This window comes from Eretmochelys imbricata, chromosome 6 (assembly GCF_965152235.1).
Source record: "Eretmochelys imbricata isolate rEreImb1 chromosome 6, rEreImb1.hap1, whole genome shotgun sequence".
Lineage (NCBI taxonomy): Eukaryota > Metazoa > Chordata > Testudines > Cheloniidae > Eretmochelys > Eretmochelys imbricata.
Genome location: NC_135577.1, coordinates 79,133,121 through 79,157,148, shown reverse-complemented (window position 1 = coordinate 79,157,148; position 24,028 = coordinate 79,133,121).

Here is a 24,028-nt window from a genome sequence, read left to right as displayed (position 1 = left end):
GCTGTTCACGCATAGCCTCTGGCATGTAAGCTGCTCCCACCTACTTGCAACCGAATGACACTAGCCAATATCTCCAGTCCCAGATACAACCCTAGGAACCTCCGTCTTGCAGTGTCCAGTTATGCCCCCTGGACACTACAAGCTTATATGAGTTCGTCAATTTAACAAAGAAATTTATATGTACCAGGTTTGTTATCCCAAGGGGAGTCTCTGACATGCTTTATACCAAACACACTGCTTCAGGGAGAATTAACTATAAAGATAGATTTTAAGTGATTATAAGTCAAAGCATAACAAGTCACATTTGGTCAAATGAAATAAAAGCTAAACACATTCTAAGATGATCTTAACACTTTCAGTGCCCTTACAAACTTAGATGCTTCCCACTACAGGCTGGCTGGTTGGTATTCAGCCGGATCTCTACTTTGATCAGCGCTTCAGTCACTTGGTGTGGTGTCTGTAGATGGAAGAGAGAGAGAGAGCATGGCAAATGTCTCTCCCTTTTATCATGTCCTTTCTTCCCTCTTGGCTTTGCCCGCCCCCCCCCCCCACACACACACTTTCAGGCTCAGGTGAACATTACCTCACTGCAGTTCCAAAGACCAAAGGAAGCTGAGTGACTCACTCGAGAGTCTAACAGATTCTTTTGTTCCTGTGAGGCTGGTCTGGGTTTGTCCCATACCTGCCCTGATGAGGTGTGAACTACCTCTCTGCTCTTGCCTGGGCTTATTTTAAGCCATGAGGATATGTTTTCAGCCTCATAACTACATACATGAAATTATAACCTGTAACATTACTGTAAAAATTACTATAACATCACTATAACAACAATGCTCAATGCATCCTGACCCTTCCGAAGACACCCAATATGACAAACTTTGCATTGGATACCACACAGTATTTTATAAAGATGAACATGGAGGTGTAGGGTGTTCTCCTGGGGTACAGAGCATCACAGAGATATATCTCCTTTAATAACATTTATTATTATCACTTTTTCTAGCATCTGGTAGAGTTCCTGCATCACTGTGGATATTAAATTAATTATTCTATAGTTAAGAGGCTTTCACTTTCTTTAAGACATTCTCCCAAATTTCTGCTCTGTTTCAAATCTGCCTTGCTTAGTCAATGTCCTGAAAAAAAGCTGTTCTGGGCAGAAATAATGCCATCCTATCTTCAGCACTATGTGGTGTTAAAGAAATTTCAATCAAGTTTTTGAGCAGGTCATGGTAATGTCATTGCCCTAATGAGGGACTGAAATTCTCAGGTGGATTCTAGCACAGCATTTGTTTGAATCCTTTAGACTTCTTCATAGCCTTTGTTACTTGAATACTGGGGAGGGGGGTAACAAGAGAAGATCATTGATGCTGACACTTGAAATTGTTGTTCCTGTTTGTGTCAGCATGATAAGGGGTTATCAGCAGAGCTGTGTGAAACTAGAAGTGTTTGTGTGAACTTTTTAAAAGAATTTGCTTTACTTGGGTGTCCATCCCCTAGGTTTTTCCTTTGAGTTTGGTGTCAAAACCACCAAAATCTCAAAGGAAACCAAAATTGAAAACAGAAAGTTGGGCCTAGTTTGGAGTCAAATCCATAGAAAATTTCTATGGTTTCTACGCTTTCCACCTGCAACTATACATTTCTCCCCAGTACCTGAAACTCAGCTCTTATTCTGTTGAGGCTCAGTACATGGTGAGCTAAGTTTTGGGACTCTGATCAGGGGTTCAATTTTCTAATGGAAGTTTCGTGCAATGCTAGCAGTCCATCTCAATGCAAGTGAGATGCAGACAAATGTTTTTCACCATTTTATTTGCATTTGAAAGGGATAGTTACAGGAAACTTCACAGGAAATAAGTAAACAGTTAGATATACAGGACCAAGCCTTTGGCTTTCTTACAGCTGTTTTGCACTGCTCCTGTGGTGCTTCCATCAGGGTAGAAGAAACTGCAGATGGCACAGAGCTAATGTACTACACCCATAAGTTTGTCACTGCACTCTGGCAGTTCCTACCTGCTAGAAAGTTCTCTTGGGCTTGTGGACAGATAGGAATCATTTAAAACAGCCTTTCAGGTTATACAGGTAAATGATAACAGATATTCACAATTCATTATTACACTGGAATTAGAAAGTCAAGCTAATATTTGGTGCAATAAATCAATCTGTAAACATATAGAAGATACTCATATATACAGCTTTGGCTGGTGTCATTATTCACAAATAATCATTAAACATTCCTTCAGCCTTTTAAGTACTTGGCTTCTCTAAATCAGATCAAGGAGTGCTTTGATCAGCTCTTTTTTAAAAAAACAAATGAAACTGTGACAGATGTTTGTGCCCATTTTGTAAATTAACTTCTTTCAGTATGGTTTTATCATGTGAAGTCTGTTAAAGTGTAAATCTGTAATCATGTAAATATTTCTGCACTCAACGCTCAGATTACTGGCTTTTCACCAGACTCCAGAAATGCTACCTGAGACACTGCAATAGCAAAAAGCACTTCTGTGAATGAAAACTGCTTTTTTTATCTGTAAATTTAGTCTGGGAAACCCAGGCAGACCTCATGTGCCTGGACCTGAAAGATATTTTAAAAATGTATTCCATTTTTCAATTGTTAAAGTAACATGCTCCTCAATGACCTAAATAATTTACTAGCAATGAGTAAATCATTTGACCATAAGGCCACACTTAGATTTCTATTTTTATTTGTAGTATTACACCAGAGACAGTGACCTCTCCTAAGGTACTACCAACCCCTGTTGTTCTGTTGTTCTCACTAGGACTGGCTCCCGGTGGTGAGTGTAACTAGTGATTAACATGAGCCATTATCTTTAGATCCAGATCCAAACTTTTCCTAAGTTCAGGCAAGTTTGCTTCTGGGACTTTGAGTCAGGACATTATAGCAGTTTAACAAAACCAAAACAACAGGCATGTTTTAAGCAATGTGACTCAAAATTTCTTTCTCTCTCAATTGCTCAGGTTTTGTTTTTTTTGGTACTTGTTATGATGTAAATTCTACTAGTTTATCAGTTGTCCATATAGTCTTCCAGGAAAAACAAAACAGACAAGACCTAAATATCTAATCTAATAAAATAAAGATAAAGTTTTTTAAAGAGGGGGAAAATACTCAGGGCTTCTTTTTATAAGCCTAAACAACAACAAAAAAGGCATAAACATTTTTTTTTTGTTACTCAAACTGATATTAATCATTCCCCCTGCTGCTTTCAGTCCTTCCCTCCCCTCAATAAGAATGACTGGCAATTCTAAACAGATGCTATTTCTTTTCAAAAGTCAGACTTAGACACATCTGATGGGTGTTTCATAGCTGGCATGTAGCAATTATCCCTGGATATGTCATATATCACAACATAATGCATATGTTTTGTGCTAAAAATATAAAGCTCTTGCCAGCCAAAATCTTGAGTCTCTAAATGTGTCTAGCTTGGGATCTTAGAAGTGCCTTAGATTTGTCATACACTAGGAGTCTGTTTCAGAATATCTGTTTTTGTTGAACTTTGTGGCAGTGATTTGCACAGTGATTATTCGAAACAATTCATGTTTTAAAAGTGCAGTGAACTTAGTTACAACAATGGTATGGATGCTAACATTTATATATTAATAATTCATTAATATGGTATACAAAAACATAATTGTGCTTTCATGAAGAAAGGCAATGATGACAAGAGATTAACTCTCTGTGAGGCTTTCATATAATTTCTGGAATGTTATGTGTTGAAGTTACTTTGTGTGTGTGTGTGAAAAGTTTTGTGAATATCTTTATAAATTTTATTTGTAAGAATTCATTTTTGATTTAATTGTATGTTGAAGGGAGTTCTCCCTTCCTCTCTTTCACCACCTCCCACAATCCAACTTACATTAGATTCATAGCATGGTTTGTCCCAAAGGGAGGAACTTTATGTTGCGGGTGAACTAGGCCTAATTTATTCCTAGGCATGAGCATAGGTTTTGGGTGGTATGGAGCAGTGCCACCACAGACTCTAGGAGCAACTGCATCACAAGGAGCCAGAATTCCTCCTGGGTGTGCAAGGGGAGCATGCCAGCTGCAAGATACCTTAGGAGCAGTGCTGCATTCATCCCCAGCTACGTCTGCTGAGTGGGCTGTATGGGGGCAGGGCCATGGCTACAACTCCCCCTCCCTTTTGAGGTATTGTGATTCAGGGTGAGTATGGAGGCATATCCCTGTATTTGTGCCTGGATGCTGCCGCTGTGTTAGCTGCTGCATAGGGTTGAAAAGAGGAGGCAGTTTCTTGTGCCCTTGCCACCCTGGCTCAACTGTGAAGCAGCAGGGCACAGTCTGTTCCATAGTAATTATTGTTGATGGATGGTAATATTTGTAGCTACTGTATTTATAGCTCACAAACAGTTGGAATCTGTCATTGGAAATCATAGAATCATAGAATCATAGAATATCAGGGTTGGAAGGGACCCCTGAAGGTCATCTAGTCCAACCCCCTGCTCGAAGCAGGACCAATTCCCAGTTAAATCATCCCAGCCAGGGCTTTGTCAAGCCTGACCTTAAAAACTTCTAAGGAAGGAGATTCCACCACCTCCCTAGGCAACGCATTCCAGTGTTTCACCACCCTCTTAGTGAAAAAGTTTTTCCTAATATCCAATCTAAACCTCCCCCACTGCAACTTGAGGCCATTACTCCTCGTTCTGTCATCTGCTACCATTGAGAACAGTCTAGAGCCATCCTCTTTGGAACCCCCTTTCAGGTAGTTGAAAGCAGCTATCAAATCCCCCCTCATTCTTCTCTTCTGCAGGCTAAACAATCCCAGCTCCCTCAGCCTCTCCTCATAAGTCATGTGTTCTAGACCCCTAATCATTTTTGTTGCCCTTCGCTGGACTCTCTCCAATTTATCCACATCCTTCTTGTAGTGTGGGGCCCAAAACTGGACACAGTACTCCAGATGAGGCCTCACCAATGTCGAATAGAGGGGGACGATCACGTCCCTCGATCTGCTCGCTATGCCCCTACGTATACATCCCAAAATGCCATTGGCCTTCTTGGCAACAAGGGCACACTGCTGGCTCATATCCAGCTTCTCGTCCACTGTCACCCCTAGGTCCTTTTCCGCAGAACTGCTGCCTAGCCATTCGGTCCCTAGTCTGTAGCGGTGCATTGGATTCTTCCGTCCTAAGTGCAGGACCCTGCACTTATCCTTATTGAACCTCATCAGATTTCTTTTGGCCCAATCCTCCAATTTGTCTAAGTCCTTCTGTATCCTATCCCTCCCCTCCAGCGTATCTACCACTCCTCCCAGTTTAGTATCGTCCGCAAATTTGCTGAGAGTGCAATCCACACCATCCTCCAGATCGTTTATGAAGATATTGAACAAATACGGCCCCAGGACCGACCCCTGGGGCACTCCACTTGACACCGGCTGCCAACTAGACATGGAGCCATTGATCACTACCCGTTGAGCCCGACAATCTAGCCAGCTTTCTACCCACCCTATAGTGCATTCATCCAGCCCATACTTCCTTAACTTGCTGACAAGAATACTGTGGGAGACCGTGTCAAAAGCTTTGCTAAAGTCAAGAAACAATACATCCACTGCTTTCCCTTCATCCACAGAACCAGTAATCTCATGATAAAAGGCGATTAGATTAGTCAGGCATGACCTTCCCTTGGTGAATCCATGCTGGCTGTTCCTGATCACTTTCCTCTCATGCAAGTACTTCAAGATTGATTCTTTGAGGACCTGCTCCATGATTTTTCCAGGGACTGAGGTGAGGCTGACTGGCCTGTAGTTCCCAGGATCCTCCTTCTTCCCTTTTTTAAAGATTGGCACTACATTAGCCTTTTTCCAGTCATCCGGGACTTCCCCGGTTCGCCACGAGTTTTCAAAGATAATGGCCAATGGCTCTGCAATCACAGCCGCCAATTCCTTCAGCACTCTCGGATGCAACTCGTCCGGCCCCATGGACTTGTGCACGTCCAGCTTTTCTGAATAGTCCCTAACCACCTCTATCTCCACAGAGGGCTGGCCATCTCTTCCCCATTTTGTGATGCCCAGCGTAGTAGTCTGGGAGCTGACCTTGTTAGTGAAAACAGAGGCAAAAAAAGCATTGAGTACATTAGCTTTTTCCACATCCTCTGTCACTAGGTTGCCTCCCTCATTCAGTAAGGGTCCCACACTTTCCTTGGCTTTCTTCTTGTTGCCAACATACCTGAAGAAACCCTTCTTGTTACTCTTGACATCTCTCGCTAGCTGCAGCTCCAGGTGCGATTTGGCCCTCCTGATTTCATTCCTACATGCCCGAGCAATATTTTTATACTCTTCCCTGGTCATATGTCCAACCTTCCACTTCTTGTAAGCTTCTTTTTTATGTTTAAGATCCGCTAGGATTTCACCGTTAAGCCAAGCCGGTCGCCTGCCATATTTACTATTCTTTCGACTCATCGGGATGGTTTGTCCCTGTAACCTCAACAGGGATTCCTTGAAATACAGCCAGCTCTCCTGGACTCCTTTCCCCTTCAAGTTAGTCCCCCAGGGGATCCTGGCCATCCGTTCCCTGAGGGAGTCGAAGTCTGCTTTCCTGAAGTCCAGGGTCCGTATCCTGCTGCTTACCTTTCTTCCCTGCGTCAGGATCCTGAACTCAACCAACTCATGGTCACTGCCTCCCAGATTCCCATCCACTTTTTCTTCCCCCACTAATTCTACCCGGTTTGTGAGCAGCAGGTCAAGAAAAGCGCCCCCCCTAGTTGGCTCCTGTGTATATGGTAATGTGTATATGGTTCTAGTGACTTCATTTATTTACTCTGTAGGTGCTGGATAAATAATTCTGTTTAATGACCAAGGGTTTCTGGCAACTGAGGTCTGAGAAGCAGGTGGAAAGCCTACATCTTTGTTGCAAACACATTAGCTAATGAATGGCACATTTAAGAAATCCTTTTATGGTAAAGCTTGCTTTATACAACCTTAAGACATGTTACTAATCCCTTCCAAGAGATTCTTTGGACTGTGTGATCAAAGAACTCACTGGGTAAATGTAACAATGAGAGATACTAGGGGAAAGAGATGTAGCAAAAGCATTTATAAAATGTCAATGTCTGTCAGACTTTCAGTGAGGGTCGTTCACAGGGCTGGTCAAAACTGGACTTATTTAGAGGAGGAGAATGCATATGTGTCAACAGTATGTTATATGGCCCAAATCCTGGGCAGCAGTACACAGTTTAAATACCAGGAATGATTAGCCTGTCCCCGAACCAGGTTTGGAGAAGCTTTGGAGCCACAGCAGAATTGCTTCTGAGGCTGTGATAATTCCTGTGTTCCTAATAGTCCTCCTGCTGCACTTAGTGGGGGCGGGGGGGAGTCTAAGTGGATTCTCTGGGTTCCCATGACCACCCCCTGCTGCTCTGTCCTTAGAGCCCTGCCTTTTTTATTATTATTATTACAGTGGAGCTACCCTGGTTTTGCTGTTTGGGGAGCCTCCACAGGTGAGGATAGGACTTGCCCCTAACTTAGCCCTATTGCTTAACAAATTCTGACACTATAATTTCAGCATAGGAAGTACCTGAAATTGACCTCACCAAGGAAAAGTCTGATTCCTTGGGCAAGTGGATTAACATTTAGGACATAGTCAAAGTAAGCAACGGGGGCAGGGATAGCTCAGTGGTTTGAGCATTGGCCTGCTAAACCGAAGGTTGTGAGTTCAATCGTTGAGGGGGCCATTTAGGGATCTGGGGCAAAAATTGGGGATTGGTCCTGCTCTGAGCAGGGGGTTGGACTAGATGACCTCCTGAGGTCCCTTCCAACCCTGATTCTAAGTAAAACAATGGAGGATTATGAAAAAAATCTACATGTACACATACTCATAAGAGATATAAGAAAACTGCGGGATGGAAGTTGCAAGTTTTAAGAATATATGTAACATGACTGAAATGCTGAAGCAGGACAATGACTAAGAGTTTAAAATACCAGGATTCAAAGGTTACTGTTTCAGTACTCCATGAAGGATGGATGACACTGAGTCAGCTAAAAGGATATAGCAGTGACCCCGTAGAAACATATCAATCCAAAGATAGGAGGTGCTGGAAATGTCTGAACATTGTGGTAAGTCTCAAGATCAGAAAATATTGAAATAAGCAACATCCTAGAATTTTGATCATGGATAATTTCAATAGTTGCCATGAACTGGGATAGCAGCTATGCGAAGCTATTCAGTGGAAGCCAAGTGATTTAACCATTTCTCTTGCCCATGGTCAATAATAAAGATGATGATCACTTAAGTACAGGAAATGTAAAAATGAAACAAAAACAAAACAGGCTCCTATAGGCAATTTCAGGTATATGAAAAAATGCATTGGACACAATGGGCCAAATTCAGCCTAAATTAGTCCAAACCCGGATGTAATTTAAGTGCATGTAATTTACATTTTCTTCTAATCTCTTCAGTGTGTCTGTTACAGCAATTTAAACTCCCACTAGACTTGAGGCTTGTCTACATGGCAAGTTAGTGAAAGCCAGGGTGTGAATCTATAGTGCAATAGCATGCACTATTCTCAGTGTGGACCCACACGTACTAAAAGTTCCATAGTGTGTTTTGATATAGTTCTGGAACTTTTAGTGTGCCTTGGGAGGGTCCACTTGGCAAGTTAGTATGGGGCAAATTAGTGCACTGTAGGGTCACATCCTGGCTTGCCACACACTTACTCGCCATGTAGACAAGCTTAGACTTGCTCAATCTTAATTATCTAGACTCAGACGCACATCCATTTACCTCTGTGTAATTTATATCCTCCCCTTCCATGTAACATAAGAAGTGATTGGAAATTATCCTGTGGCTATGGTGAAACATATAATTGAGTCAAATCAAAATTACAATAAACACATTTTGTGGGGAAAAAATGTATGCATACTCCTTTTCTTTGCTATTCATTTATTTGTGCCTTGGGTATTGGTCCGTCCAGACTATAGGCTAATACATAATTGATATTATTGCTAACAAGCATTGCTGTTTATTGAACACCCTCGTAACTACTCTACTCTTAATCCTAAGAAATGAGCTAATTGTAATAAAGCAGATTGAATTTGAGAAATGTCTAAGATTTAGTCATCTCAAGTTGATTAAATGTTTAGACCTTGATGAAGATATCTATCTAGAGGAAACAGCAGACACATTTTTGGTTTTTCAGGATGCTGAATTTGTGGGAACCCACAAGCATTTAGTCTGGAATCTTCTATCTGTTACAGAAACCTACTATGGAAAAGTGAAAAATATCTAAGAAACAAGTGGAAAGGCTTCAACTGAAATTTACCCTAGCTAAGTCTAACCACAGGAAAGGGAAACAGAGGGCAATGAGGTTAAGTAGGGATATAAAGATTAGTAAAAGCAATAAGAAGAAGGCTTTAAAAAATAAAAAATATAAGCAATATAGAAAGGAGGAGGATTGCAAGATCTATAAGGAATGGAAGACACAAATATGGAACAACAAAACACAATACTGAACGTTGAACTGCAGAGAACGCTTCAGTCAATGATCAAAAGTTCTCCACTTGCCCATTATACAGTAATGTTAACAGACAGAGGACACAAGGACTGAAGGAAGGAGTTGGAAACTGCAGTCAGCGGATGAGAAAATATTGTATTTGTTGCCATTCTTCTTGCTGTTTTGTTTACAGAAGGAAAAGAAAAAGAAAAAGAGAGCAAGACAAGCATAAGGCAACAGTCATATTTACTGATGTGTTAGGGAAGGAATTAGGCCATATGCATGTTAGCATGGAAATACTACAGCAGTAAAAAAAAAGATCAGGCACTGTTCAGCTTTAAATAATTGTTTAGAAGTTTGGTACTTCAAGTTAGATTTCAGTGGAGTAAAACAATTACCAATTTGCACTTCAGATGCTACTGAAACAAATTGTTACACATACATATATTTATATCAAGCCCATTTTGGAAATGAGGGCAATATGGCTACACTAACACTAGCAAAAAGCATGCCTCTGAAGTTGCTAACAAAATAAAGGAAAGGTTTGAGAAAGTAGAATATCTGAGTCTCACAAACCACTGCCCAGCTATTTCCAAATCTGTGACCTTGAATGATTAACTTATGTGACCCACGTGTCAATGTATTCCCTCCTAATATGTCTGAATGATGTCTAGACTCTGAGTTTGATGGCCTGTACTTTTTTCTTCACATACATTCACGCACATTCTCTCTCACTCACTCACTCACACACACAATGGGCCAAATTCTGCTGTTCTTTACACATGTGTAATTTCACTGATTTCAGTGAGGTTGCAACTGTGTAATGGAAAATTTGGGCGTAGGTCCATTCAGAGATAAATAGTCAGTGTTTAATTTGAATAATACAAGTCATACTGGAAAATAGCCTTAAAATAACATTTCACAGGCTAATACTTGGACAATTTCAGAGCATAAAGAAATATATATGTAAATCTTGTTAACGTAAAATAATTAATCTGACTTATACCGCTCTAAAGAAGAAGGTAGTAATAAAAGTTATAGAACTATACTCCTTTTTCTATTCTCCATTTTTTTGACAGTGAACCTAATGTTCTATACTCTTTTCCTGTCATTGAGGCTTATTTGAGGCCCTCCCCCTCGTCTGTTTCTGGGCCAAATTCAGCACTAGTGTAAACAGCTGCAGCTCCATGCAGCCTTAGTGTGGTTACGCTCGATCATACCAGGGCTGAATCTGACCCTTTGTGTCTCTGACTATAGTTTTCACCCTTTCAGCCACTTGTTTTACCTGTTAGTTTCTAAGGTCCTTTCACACACGTTCTCAGAGGGCCATGCGAAAATTGCCTTGTTCTGGTCAGCACTGAGGGCACAACACCAATATTTATTTTTTTCCAAACTACTATGTATTTCTTCCCGAGATGTCACAGTGGGTGATATTGCTACATTCATCTTTTAAAGGCAACATGCTAGTCACACTTCCTTTAGAAGCAGACAGAGATCTCTAGAAAGAGGAACCTATGTTCAAATTAACAGTCATTCATGCTATTCCATTCTTCAACTTTAATTGTATTGCCTTTTCACAGCCAGAATCTGTGGAAATGATCAGATGATATAATTAAAATAAAAACAGAATGGGCGAGATCTGAGCAGGTGTAAATTGGTGTAACTCCATTGACTTCAGTGGTGATATGCCAATTTACACCAACTGAGGATCTGGCTCAATATATCTTCTGTAACCTTTTTCAGGTAAGATGCTAGTATTGACCTCTATATACTACAAAAGCAGGAGAATCTTAATCGCTTTAATGAAAAAGTACATCCTTATGTGACTATGGAAGAAATCATCTTCATTACAGTATTTCTTCCTATAACTTTACACAACTAGAAAAGTGCAGGGCTTGGGAGGAAAGATGAGTTCAATTTTAGCCATGTTAGGTGAGTTGGCAGTGGCATATCCAGGAAGCGATATCAGAGAGGCAGCTGCAAATGTGAGCATGAACAAAATGAGAAAGGTAAGGAGTGGAGAGAGAGATCTAAAAACCATTGGTGCTGATATGGTAGAGGGTGATAACAAGACGACTGAGGATGGAGCCCTAAGAGGATACAGTGTGAGAGATACTTCCAAAGGAGACAATAATGAAGAAGTTGGAAGACTTCCAAGAGAACAGAGTGAATATAAATTCTTCCAGGAGCAGGAGCAATCAACCTTGTTGAAGGCAATGCATAGACTGAGAAGGTTGAGAATGGAGAAGAGGTCTTGTGTTCTGTCTAAGAAGATATGGTTGGTGACTGTTGATGGTGCCTTCAGTGGTGTGGAGGAGATGTAATTGTGCCTCTATAATTACATATCTTCTGCTTTCTTTTCTATTTTGTATTATTTAGGAATATTTTCATGAAAAAGAAGATCTTTATCTGCAAAATTATGTTCGGGCTGATTATTGCTGTGTATTCCCCTAGACCTTGATTATTATACTCCCCATTTCTGTAGCAAGCAATTATGGGCCCAGATCCTGTAGTCCTCCCTGTGGCAAAATCCCCTTTGAAGTCAAAGGCTCAGTAAGAATTCAGTAAGGATTTCAGGAGTGAGCTCATAGTGTCACAAGCAAGCTAAGTGTAATAAACCACAGGGGCAGATGAAATTTCTGATGAAAAAAAGACCCTATAGTCATCTAAACCAAATGACGCTCTACCTATCTAAACCACACACAGCAGCATTGTATCAAGAAAATTGAAAGACAAAAAATGTCGAACATTTTTACAGTTCACATTGTTAATCTAGATATTTGATAATTCTCAGGCACACAAAGCAATCATTTCACCTCACTTCTCAAGAAAGATTTAAAAGCAGAGTGTTGTCGTACGAAGACTTCACTAGATTTACAAAATGTGCTACAGAACATTTTCTAAAATAACTTGAAGAATTATCAGAAATAATTAATCAACACTTGTCTAGATAAATGACCCCGGTCAATTTTGTTTTGTAGTGTTCTTAACAACTTTTTCATATTGTGTGTGTTCATTAAGGGCAAAATGCCTGGTCCAAAGGAGCAAAACTCCATATGAGAGAAGAGAGAGATAATTGTCTCAACAGGCTTTTCTGTGTATATGGGACTTTTATCTGCATTCAAGTTATAAACAATTTTTTGTCAAAAACAATTTTTTTCATGAAAAATTGAAATTTCAGAGGTTTTTGGTTTTTCAAGAAATGCCATTTTAAACTATCTTTTTGAACATTTTTATTGTAAAAATATATCAAAAACATTAAAATAGTTATTAAATGGATTCATTTGCTAAAAAAAAAGTTTTCAGTAAACTAAACATCCCAATAACCATTTCACTAATAAGTTTGATTGATTTTCTAAAAGATTTTTAGTAGAAACAATCAATGATTTTTTTTAAAGGGCTCACTTTGAACCCTTCAAAACAAAAGCAACTTTAACCTTTTTCACTAAACTAGTCTTTCATTTTTTGACCAGTTTAATTGTGCGGGACAGCAGCTGATTAATACTGATTAGTGATGGGAGACATAAATGGGATAGAGAGGAGAAGTTAAGGGCTTGACCAGACCTGATTGTAGATGGAGAATCCAACCAGACCCGTGCAGAGGAGAAGAGATTTGTGAGGAAAAGAAGAGCCAGGCTGGACTATACAAGCTGGGTAAGTGAATTTCTGAAGTAGTCAGGAGAGCCCTTCCCCTTGCCATCCCCAAGTAACCCAACTGCATAACACCTTTTGGAGGAAGAGGGAAGATCAAAGTTATAAATTACAAACTCTCTTTGGTTTCCAGGGCTAAAAATACTTGCATATATCAAAAAGCTTTTACCTAACCATCAGAGTTCTCCACTGTGTAGTCACAATTTAATGTTCTTCTGAAATCAGTTGTTTTACTAGAAGTCACTCAGGGCTAGTCTACACTACAGCTACATCGACATAATTACTCCACCTCAGCAAGAAGTGGAAGATCTGTGTGGACAACGTGAAACTTGTGTCACTGGGGGAGAAGGGGCTTTTTCACACCCTTGAGCAACGTAAGTTAGATTGACTTAAACGGTAGTGTAGATCTGTCCTCAGAGTGTATCCTGTAGTGGCTTCATGGTAAAGCATATAACGTGGTTGTCATAAACCCTTTAAAATCCCTCCTGGCCAGAGGAAAAATCCTCTCACCTGTAAAGGGTTAAGAAGCTAAAGGTAACCTCGCTGGCACCTGACCAAAATGACCAATGAGGAGACAAGATACTTTCAAAAGCCGGGAGGAGGGAGAAAAACAAAGGGTCTGTGTCTGTCTGTTTGCTGCTTTTGCCGGGGACAGAACAGGAATGGAGTCTTAGAACTTTTAGTAAGTAATGTAGCTAGGTATGTGTTAGATTATGATTTCTTTAAATGGCTGAGAAAAGAACTGTGCTGAATAGAATGACTATTCCTGTCTGTGTGTCTTTTTTGTAACTTAAGGTTTTGCCTAGAGGGATTCTCTGTTTTGAATCTAATTACCCTGTAAGGTATCTACCATCCTGATTTTACAGAGGTGATTCCTTTACTTCTATTAAAAGTCTTCTTGTAAGAAAACTGAATGCTTTTTCATTGTTCTAAGATCCAAGGATTTGGGTCTGTGGTCACCTATGCAAATTGGTGAGGATTTTTACCAAACCTTCCCCAGGAAGTGGGGTGCAAGGGTTGGGAGGATTTTGGGGGGAAAGACGTGTCCAAACTACGTTTCCCAGTAAACCCAGTTAAAGTTTGGTGGTGGCAGTGGAAATTCCAAGGGCAAAGGGCAAAATTAATTTGTACCTTGGGGAAGTTTTAACCTAAGCTGGTAAAAGTAAGCTTAGGGGGTTTTCATGCAGGTCCCCACATCTGTACCCTAGAGTTCAGAGTGGGGAAGGAAACTTGACAGTGGTGTAGGCATTGATTAGGCCACCAGTCCAGAATTCTCCCTTCCACATGCAGTGAGTTACTTGTTCTTCCTTGCTACTTTGCAAAATGTGGTCATTCTGAAAGAGTCTCAGCTAAACAGTGAGGTTCTGCTCGAAGTGTAGAAAGAACTGCCCCTCAACGTTTTGCAAAGTTTCCTTGAGGAAACAACTGATTGGTAATTAGGATTCCCCATGGTCAAAATAAACTCAGATAAAACAACTCTACTCTCCTAAAAATAAAACTTACAGAAGTTAAGCCTGTGGCTTGTCCCTATCTATACTCCACTGTCTAACTTCTTCCAAAGTCAACTTTTCACATCATGAGTATCTCATTTTATTTACTTGACCCTCAGACTTTGGCAACATGCAAAAGCTTTGCCTTATGCATAATTGAAAATAAAGGATTTGGTTTTAGCTTAGAGGTAATCATTAATTTATAGCAATGTTTAACTTTAAGTTTGCTGAAAGGAGCTAGGGTAAGTGGCCCTCATGCTACACTGCAAAGCCCTGCAAGAGGCCTTCCCAGAATGCACACAGAGTGGAAAAATTCAGCTGTGAGTGACTGATGTTTGAGAAATGGTTTATAAAAAGGAAGAGCTAAGAAATGAAAGTGACCATTTTAGCAGGAAATTTTCTATTCCACAGTCTCATAAAAACAATTTAGCTTTCTTTCTAGGGATGCATTTTAACATGGTTTCTACAGCCTTTGCATTGTACTTGTTATAATAAAAACTAATCAGATAATGTGCCTAGACTGTGGATGTTAGGTTTATTATGAAAGGAATTTTAAAAAAATAAACAAGATTTTAGGAAATGCTTCATTTAACGTAGAAACTAAATAAAAAACTATTTTAAATATTTTTGATAATTTCAAAAAACCAAAATAAATCAAAGATTGTCAAGGAGTCAATTAATAAAAAAATGTTGGCATAGGCAGTTGGATCACATTGAATTATGACGTCATGAGTGTGAGTCAGGTGTGGAATGTGTTTATGGTTCATGAAAGTGTTATCTGATTTATGCGTTCCTACAAGCATTCAAGCAGAGATACAGTACCATCCTTAGCAACATTTGCATATGGAAAACATGTATGGGTGTTTTAAATTTAATTAAAATATTAAGGACCCAGGTATCCCAAACACAAACAGCTCTAAAAACTGTCCTGAAATTTGGAAGGGTGGGAGGATGGTAAATGTGTTCCTCATCAAATCCCTCCTAAATCTTCTAAAAAATCTAGTCAAGTATTTTAGAACTTGTGGTTAATAACCACCAGCATCCAATTTGGTCAGGAAGTAAGAGAGGGGAAGTGATAGCTATGGTAGGAGCAAAGAGACTGAATTTATTAATGAATAGCAACAGAAAGATATCCCCCTTCATAAGGAAAACTCCCTGTATTTCCATGTAAACATGGCCAGGAGATGGACACTTACCTTAAAACTGAGTGAGGTTTCAGAGTCTCCTGTTCTGATGCAGTATCCTGTCTCTGGGAGCTTGTGGCTCTGAGGAAGGAGCCTGAATCTGTAATATTCCTTCCTCTATTGGGGCAGGGCCTGAATTTGCCATCTAAGTCATGAAACCCTGACCTCAAAGCAAGGATTTTCAACCTGCTGCATAGAATAATTCCCACACTGAACTGCTTGCACTTGCAGTGCCAAACAAGAAGTATTATTGGTCCCACAAAATTTAGGAACTTGCTACGTATTCTTGAGTGCCACTTACTGGCACCTAATCTATTAATTTACTATTTACATATATATATATAGAGAGAGAGAGAGAGCACTCTATAACAGCCCCGATCCAAAGCAGTGGCCTCATTGTCATTCAGTGATAGGGGTTTCCACCACAGGGGTGTTCTGTGGAAGTCTTTCATCCCCTGCAGAACCAAGCTGAGAGGAGGAAACAAACAAAGCTTCCCTAAAACTTTTGTGCAATAGTTATGGCTTGGGATGGTTCTTCCAATCAAAGTCCCAGGTCGTCTTTGAGCAGGGGGTTGGACTAGATGACCCCCTGAGGTCTCTTCCAACCCTAATCTTCTATTACTCTTTGAGAAATCAAAATCAATAAAAGTGAACCTGAATAATCTTATTAATTTGTTCCCAAAAGATCTAACTCAAATGTAATACAACCACAATCCTGAATGCTGAAGATCACCAATGCAAAAGGTTTGCTTTAACATTTCCCATTTCATATTACCCTATGAGTGGTTGAGTCAATAAGATTCATGCAGCATTTCATGTTGTTAGCAAACACAAACACATCATAGAAGTCTCTATCCTTACTCTCCCCCCTAAATTCTGAGATTCTAAGATCAGCTTTCCAACTATTAATGTGAGGATTTTTCTTTTGTTTGTTTTGCTCTTGCTTTTTAAATAATACAACATAGACTTGGAATAATCTGCCCTTTGTTTACATCAACATTTTGTATCAAAAGTTCAAATTCTGTTAGCTGTTTCTGTCACATATTTTTAAAAAAACATTGAATTTGAAAATACTCTGACAAGGTTATTTCAATATAATGATATTGTTTCCTAAATTGGATTTTATCCTACAGTTTTCCCTGTTTATCCAGAAGTTGTATAAAAGTCTTAATCTTCTTATGCCAGTCTTCAAATTAGGAGATATATTTGCATGGGAGCAACAGTGGATTATTACAGAAGGGAATAGAGGATCAATCCTGATATCAATGAAGTCAATGGCAAAACTCCCAATGATTTCAGTGGTTCCTAAAGGGGGATATTTGAGAATTTACAGCTACTTTGAACTATTTGATATGGTACATGTTGAATATAGATTTGTTAGTTTAGGTCTAAAAGAATTTGACTAAGACAAAAATGGACTATAGTCAAGAGGTGTCTCTGGATGCTTTATTTATTCTATATTAATTCACTGTTGCTATTGATCATTGTTACACCAGGACGATGAAGCCAAATAATAAAGGAATAAAATAAGGAAATGCCAGAGCACGGTAGTTTTATTTTTGTTGTAATGATTCCTGTATCATTCAACATATGTGTATAGTCTCACTGCCGTTGTTAAATGTTGTTAAATCTCTCAAGGGCAGAAACAGGAAGGACGTGAAAAGGTGATTCAAACAAGGGAGGATTTAAATAATATTTAATCTAAAAAAACCAGGGTAAATTGAGATGATCCCAATTTGTAAAATCATTTTTAATCTGATTCACCATGAGACGGTAATTTAATTTTCAAGGGTCAGACATTTAGCTTGATAGGTGCACTCCAGGGAATTGAACAGATGTCAAAGGCCAGGTGAAGAAAAGTTTATTCTTCAATATATTAAACAATATTGTGGAATTTCCTGGTATTGAAATGCCCAGGATTGAACATGGTATTTGAGATGTTGTCTTACCAGAACCATTTCATATTGCAGCTAGAATGGCTGTGCATATCCAAAATTACATAACTACTCTTTTTTAGAACATTTTAAGCAAGTTTAAAATATCTTACTCTTCTCTGCAAGTAGATGTTCTGATAAAAATAAGCTGCACATTTATTTTTAGTGACGTATCCTTGTAGGTTTCCATTAATAGGTACATCTGGCTAAAAGGCTAAGTCTTCTGGGAAGGAGACTGTTTCCTAGAGATGGATTCTATTGTATCTCAGTGTTACATTTCTTATTCTGAAATGTGAATGAAATTATTTCCTGGATTACTATCAAAGTCAGGGTCTCCTGCATGGTGTTAGCATTTAATCTCATTCTTCACATGTTCAAAATGTATTAAACCTTTAAAAAACACAACAGCTGGTGTTCTGAAGATTCAAATGGCCAAGATAGGTGTTATGTAGAGCTGCTGCTGTCAAAATAAGGTGAGAACAAGCAAACCACGTATTGGAATCCTCCTGTGTATTGACAGGGCCAGCTAGTTCAATGGTGAATGACACAGGTTAATTTCATGTCAGTCACAAAGGTTTCCAGTACAATGAGGCAACTGTTATTTACATTTTACCTAACTGGCAAACATGTGCGATATATGGCATGTAAACCAGACTTGGTAAATGGGATGAAATTGTTATTTTCACCCGTGAGTATGTGTTTTCCAGATACAAAAAGTAAAATCTACAAGACTTTCATTTTTCTTTCTTTAGATTTGTCAACATTTTAAAAAAGAACATTTTTCTAAAAGCACAAGAGGCTTTCAGCATCCATTAAAGTTTCAAAACAATTAAACAAAACAATAGCAGCAATCTTTGCAACCCAAAAAGGGAGAAAAGGCTTCCAAGAGTCTAATTCTAGTCACATAATCCACACTGATTACACCCATTATAGCCCCAGCAACTCTATTGCCCCTCCTTCCCAAAAGCCTGGGGTTTGCAGCGTGCCCTGAAGATAAACAAATCTGCGCTATTTCGGACAAAGAGGTGAGATGGATGGGGAGATTAAATTTCTTCCAGAGCCCTGGACCCCTCACAGAGAATGCCCTGCTAGCAGCATTCTCTCTAATAAATTCAGGGAAGTAAAGCTCGGTCACCTCAGCTGACCACAGCTGTGCCTCTATATCATAGAAAGAGTGGTCATTCACCAGTAGGCAGGTCCCAGGCCATATGGAGCTTTATATGTCATTACCAATATTCAAACCTCCAGCTGGAGATGCACAGGCAGCCAGTGCAGATCCCAGGGTGCTGGTGTCAGATGCTCGTGGGGAGAACAAGCTCCGCTCAGTAATGCAAGCTGCTTTCTTTTGCACTAGCTTCAGTGTCCAAATTGATTTAAGAGATTTTACATTTAGAAAAATGACAAAGAAAGAACAAAGGTAAAATCCCCCTGAGAGAGAGAAATAAAATGTGACTCTCTCACTGTTGGATCCTTCATTTTGAATCTCCACACTACCTTACCCCCAGGAGAAAGGCAAGCAAGCCAGCTCCTTACATTTAAAGGTGCATTGCTATACACCTATATATGCTATATTGCTTTATATAGGCTCTATTATATAAAGTTGATCTTCTGACTGTAGGCCAAAATTTACCCTTAAATACACATGTACAAATACCATTAACATCAATTGTGTCAAAACAGTATTATTGTAGCACCTAGGAGTCTCAGTCATCATGCCAGATCCCATTGTGTTAGGTGCTGTACAAATACGGAACAAAAAGATTGTTCCTGCCCCCACAGAGCTTACACTCTTAAGCATGAGAGAAGAGACAACAGATGGCTATAGAGAGATGGGGGAGCACAGGAAACGATGAGACAAAATTGATCAGCTTGACAAGCAGCGGTTTCAGCATAGCAGGAGCCTAGCCATTGTCATATATGATGTTTGTATGGTGCACATAAATGGGGGCTAGGAGAAGACCACTGACCAGTTTAACTCCTTTGTGCGCGTGACAGTTTAAGATCTGAACCCAGTTCCTGAGAGGTGACAGGCCTGTGTGTGCTTTCTGCTGAAGACACTGCTTCACCTCGATCCCTAAAATATTGTTCTTAAAGAGATGATCAACTTGCAAACTTTTCACTAGGTTTTCTTCTTCCCATTTTCCCCTCCTTCATCCCCCAAACCCAACAAGTTCTCCACTTGCAGCAGTTTCCACCACTCCATAAAACTAATCAGAAAGCTTATGTTACCTCTGCCACTCTAATCCATAAAAAAAGGGTTTGAGGGCCTTTCCACTATTCCAATCAAAGGACTTAGATCAGATGTAAGGTTGCTTAAACTTGCTACAGGCTTCCTAGCCAGACTGCCAGCATCTGTTCTCAGTGAACCATTTTTTCAAGGTATTGTTTCACTGGAGTGTGAAGTAGCAAACGTTATTCCAGTTCACAGAAGTTGTTTGGCTCCAAATACAGAGAATTATTGGCTTTTTCATTGTTCTTACTGTATTGCATGATCACAGGTAAAAATATACTATACTTTGCAAAATATTTGCCAAAAACCCTAATATTTTTCAGTTATACACAATCTGCACAAGTAGTATGATCCATATATGAAATTGATACATTCTTCCAAAATTAACTTCGATGCAAAATTGCTTAATGAGGCTGTTTGAGGGGATAAAGCACTTTATAAGAAAGGTTCTCAAATGTAATTCAGGACTCACCAGAATTTTTTTAAAAAACAGGAATTGGCAACAGTAATATTATTTGCTTAAAAAAAACAGCTTTTCTTAGCACAAGCCTTTTTCTTCATCTTTAATAATGCACATCTTCGCATAAAGAAATCCTGACGTGAAAAGGTCAGTAGTATGCCACTCAAATTCTGGATCCAGTTATCTGCATCATCTACTGTGTGTGGCCCAGTTCTACCTGTATGTAATTTTCCATTATAGTCTGAGTTTGTGTATAACAAACAAAAAAGCTACTCATATATATGAAAACAGTTAATAAGAAAGGAACATGCACTTTTCCAGTGTGGAAGCAAAGCCTTCCAGGAAGGAGCCAGTGCATGATCAAGTGGGCTGCCTGAGTTTGAGCAACACCATCATCAAATACGAGTGTTCACAAAAACCTTGCCTCTAAAATATTTATTTTCAATAATAAGCTAAATTCCCCCCCTCCTGTCAACAAGCAGTTCCAGCCTTTTACTGAAATTGCATCAGTTTACCAGATTAAGGCCTCAGCAGTATTAACCAATCCATTAATTAACTTGCTACCTTCCATTTAACTGTGTATTTTCTAAACCACAGTGGAGCTACTGCTTCTCCGAAATCCAGCTCTGTTGCAAGTAAAAGCATATATAGTTGCAGTGGGGTCCAACACAAAGTCTCACAAAGAGGTGGAGAGGCAGAGAATAAAGTACCTGTCACAAAAGCTTACAGTGTCAGAATGGGTACATGTACTTATTGTTGGGAACAAAGGATGTACATTGCTGGGGGGGTTGGATCACATCATATTTTACAGAACCATAAAGATGAGAGTGCTGCATTGCAATGGTGTCCCAACTGCTACTAAAAGAGACCTGGGATTTCACTGCTGGACCTTGTGCCTATAGGAGAATGGGCGAATTGAAGTCTTTGTGCACTGATGCCCTCCTTCCCCTTGGTAAATGCCACCCTTCACCTGGGGGGACGCAGAGAGGATTTAGAATCAAATTGAGTCCTAAGGGTATTCCTCGTCAGGTCTTCCCTGAGCAATTGGTTATATGGGAGGAACCCAGTTACCACATGCTGGAACCAAGGGGGTTCCATGTTTGGTCAATGAAAGCAGGGGTGGCATAGCATCACTTTTCAGTGTTAAATTAATAAAGGTGCAACCTGCCACTTAAATCCATCCCATGTAGCTGTCCTTCATTTGTCTGCATGTCCTGATCAAACATAGCATTGACCTGAACAACAAACTAAAACATGCCTCAGGCAACTAACAAGTTTTTAATATTTTTTTAAGCTTCCATCTTGCTAGTTCCCTGTAATTCCCCAAGGAATGAAGATAATGGCCTTGGACACAGACACTGCATAGTGGGTAAAGATGTCTGTAATGTATAATTCAACACCAGCATCCTAAAATTCTTAACATTGGAAATGGTACTATATTCACCTTCTGCAGAACAGCTAGTGTGGCTCCTTGGCACCAGTAACTTATTTACCCAGTGTGTGTTAATCAGCATGGAAGATAAGTTGGGGAAGGAAGTGCTGAATAGTTTTTACTCCCCCCCCCCCCCCCCCCGAGATAGTTTGTTTAAGAAATGACTTCAGTTCAGGGAATTCATGTCAAAGTTTGTGACTAAAGTCCAGTGGGTTACGAGTTTGACTCCAGAAGTTGATTTAAAACCTTGGAGATCAGAAGAATGTTCTGAGTGGGTAGAGGACATTTTTTATGCATGCAAGAAAGTACTTTATCCAGCAAGCTCCTATTAAAATATAAACTTTTTATAATTACGGAGCTTTCATTTATGAAGAAACTCATTGCAGAAATAAACAACCTTGGCCCCAGTACTGCATTGTGGTCCAGGCAGGTACAGCAGTCCATCTGCAGAGGTCACAATGCATGTTACCAGGGCCATTGTTTAGAGGCAGGCAAAACAACCACATAGTATGAGAGGAGACAAAGCTATTGTTATATCAGCATCTGGTTGTTTTCTGTTTTACAGTGAAAACATCAAGGCTGGAAGATCAACACTCACCAGTTGGTTACACTAGGAGTTGAGCTGTTAGAACAATACAAAAATAATACAGAGAGTGTTAAGAAAGCTTTGTATTAATACACATGGTGCGTTCACACCACTATTAATTGTTGTTCGCTAGCATTTGGATGACCACCTGTTTACTCATGAAAATCTTTTTAAATCCTGAAATTTATGTAATCTTAAAACGCCTTTTTGGAAATTACTACAGACATCTTCTCTGCAGATGGCAGCCTCTGGCATATTTCAGGATCAAAAAATAAATTTACAAAAAAGTCATCCATGGCCTTTTATGTGTAAAATTGTCAGCACAGAGTTTATCACCCAAATTGTTACTGAACGTTCAGGTCCAGATAATAGCTGTCAAATCGACAGCCAGGTTATCAATTGGGAACACTCAAGCTGCTTTTGAAACTATTTTTTGTGGTTCAAAGAGTTCAGTCCTTGATCCATTGTGTTCCCCTTTATCCACTGACCTACCAGTCAATGCATGGAAGCATTCTCCCCTCTGCTCTAGCCCTTTTATACTGCTACAGCAGGTGAAGTGTTCAGATCATGCTTTGAAGATAACAGCTTTCCTGAACCAGTTGCCTCAGTTTTAATGGACATATCGCTAGACCACACCACATTCTATTAGGGGGTCTAGCCAATCTTTGTCCAAGAGAGTCACTGTTTGGGGCTGCTCTTTTACCTCCAACTGCTCCTGGAATCCCTCGTGGTATCAGCGACTGAGAGTGACTTGTGTCATCTGCATCTAGCAAGGTGGACTCAGATCTTGCCATGTTAGGTTTTATCATTATTGCTTCTAGACTAGGAGACTGTCATTTGCTATATTTGGGGTTATATTTTAAAAGCATTTGGAAACCAAAGGTTGTGCACAATGCTGCTGCCCACTCATTATGTAGTATTAGCCACAAGGAACATATAATACCATTTCTTTGACAACTGCACTGCTTTTCTATTTGCTTCTCGGTGTATTTCAAAGCACTGAGATTGACCAATAAAGCCATGTGTAGCTTTGGTTCTATTTTGGAGGCCTCCTCTCTCCCCATATCAGCTTCAGGGTGATCAGGCAGCAAGTGTGAAAAATCGGGGTGGGGGATAATAGGTGCCTATATAAGACAACGCCCCAAATATTGGGACTGTCTCTATAAAATCGGGACATCTGGTCATCCTAGCTGCAGCACACAAACTAACTATTTCGTGACTTAATTGCTGGCAGTTTTGGAACAAAGACTCCCTAGTTGAGGGCTAAAAGGACTCCAGAATGCACTGCCCCCAGTGGTGCAATAGGTCTCAGGTGTGTTGATTTTCAGGGAACGGTACAAGACCCATGTCTTTTCTCAGGTCCTGAGGTAAGGAGGAGGATTTAGGCCGATGGAAATTGTTTGCATCTGGGAACGTCCTTTCCTTGCTTTTTGATAAAAGAGGCAATAAATATACACCACTTAGATATTGACCTATGGAGAAAAATAATATGTGATCATGTAAAAAAAGAGTATATCCTAATACATGTACACAAGGGGGGCCAGATTAGTGTTGCACAAGCAACCTTAAATCTGGCATTTCCTAACTTTGAGTGCTTAATTTTACAACCT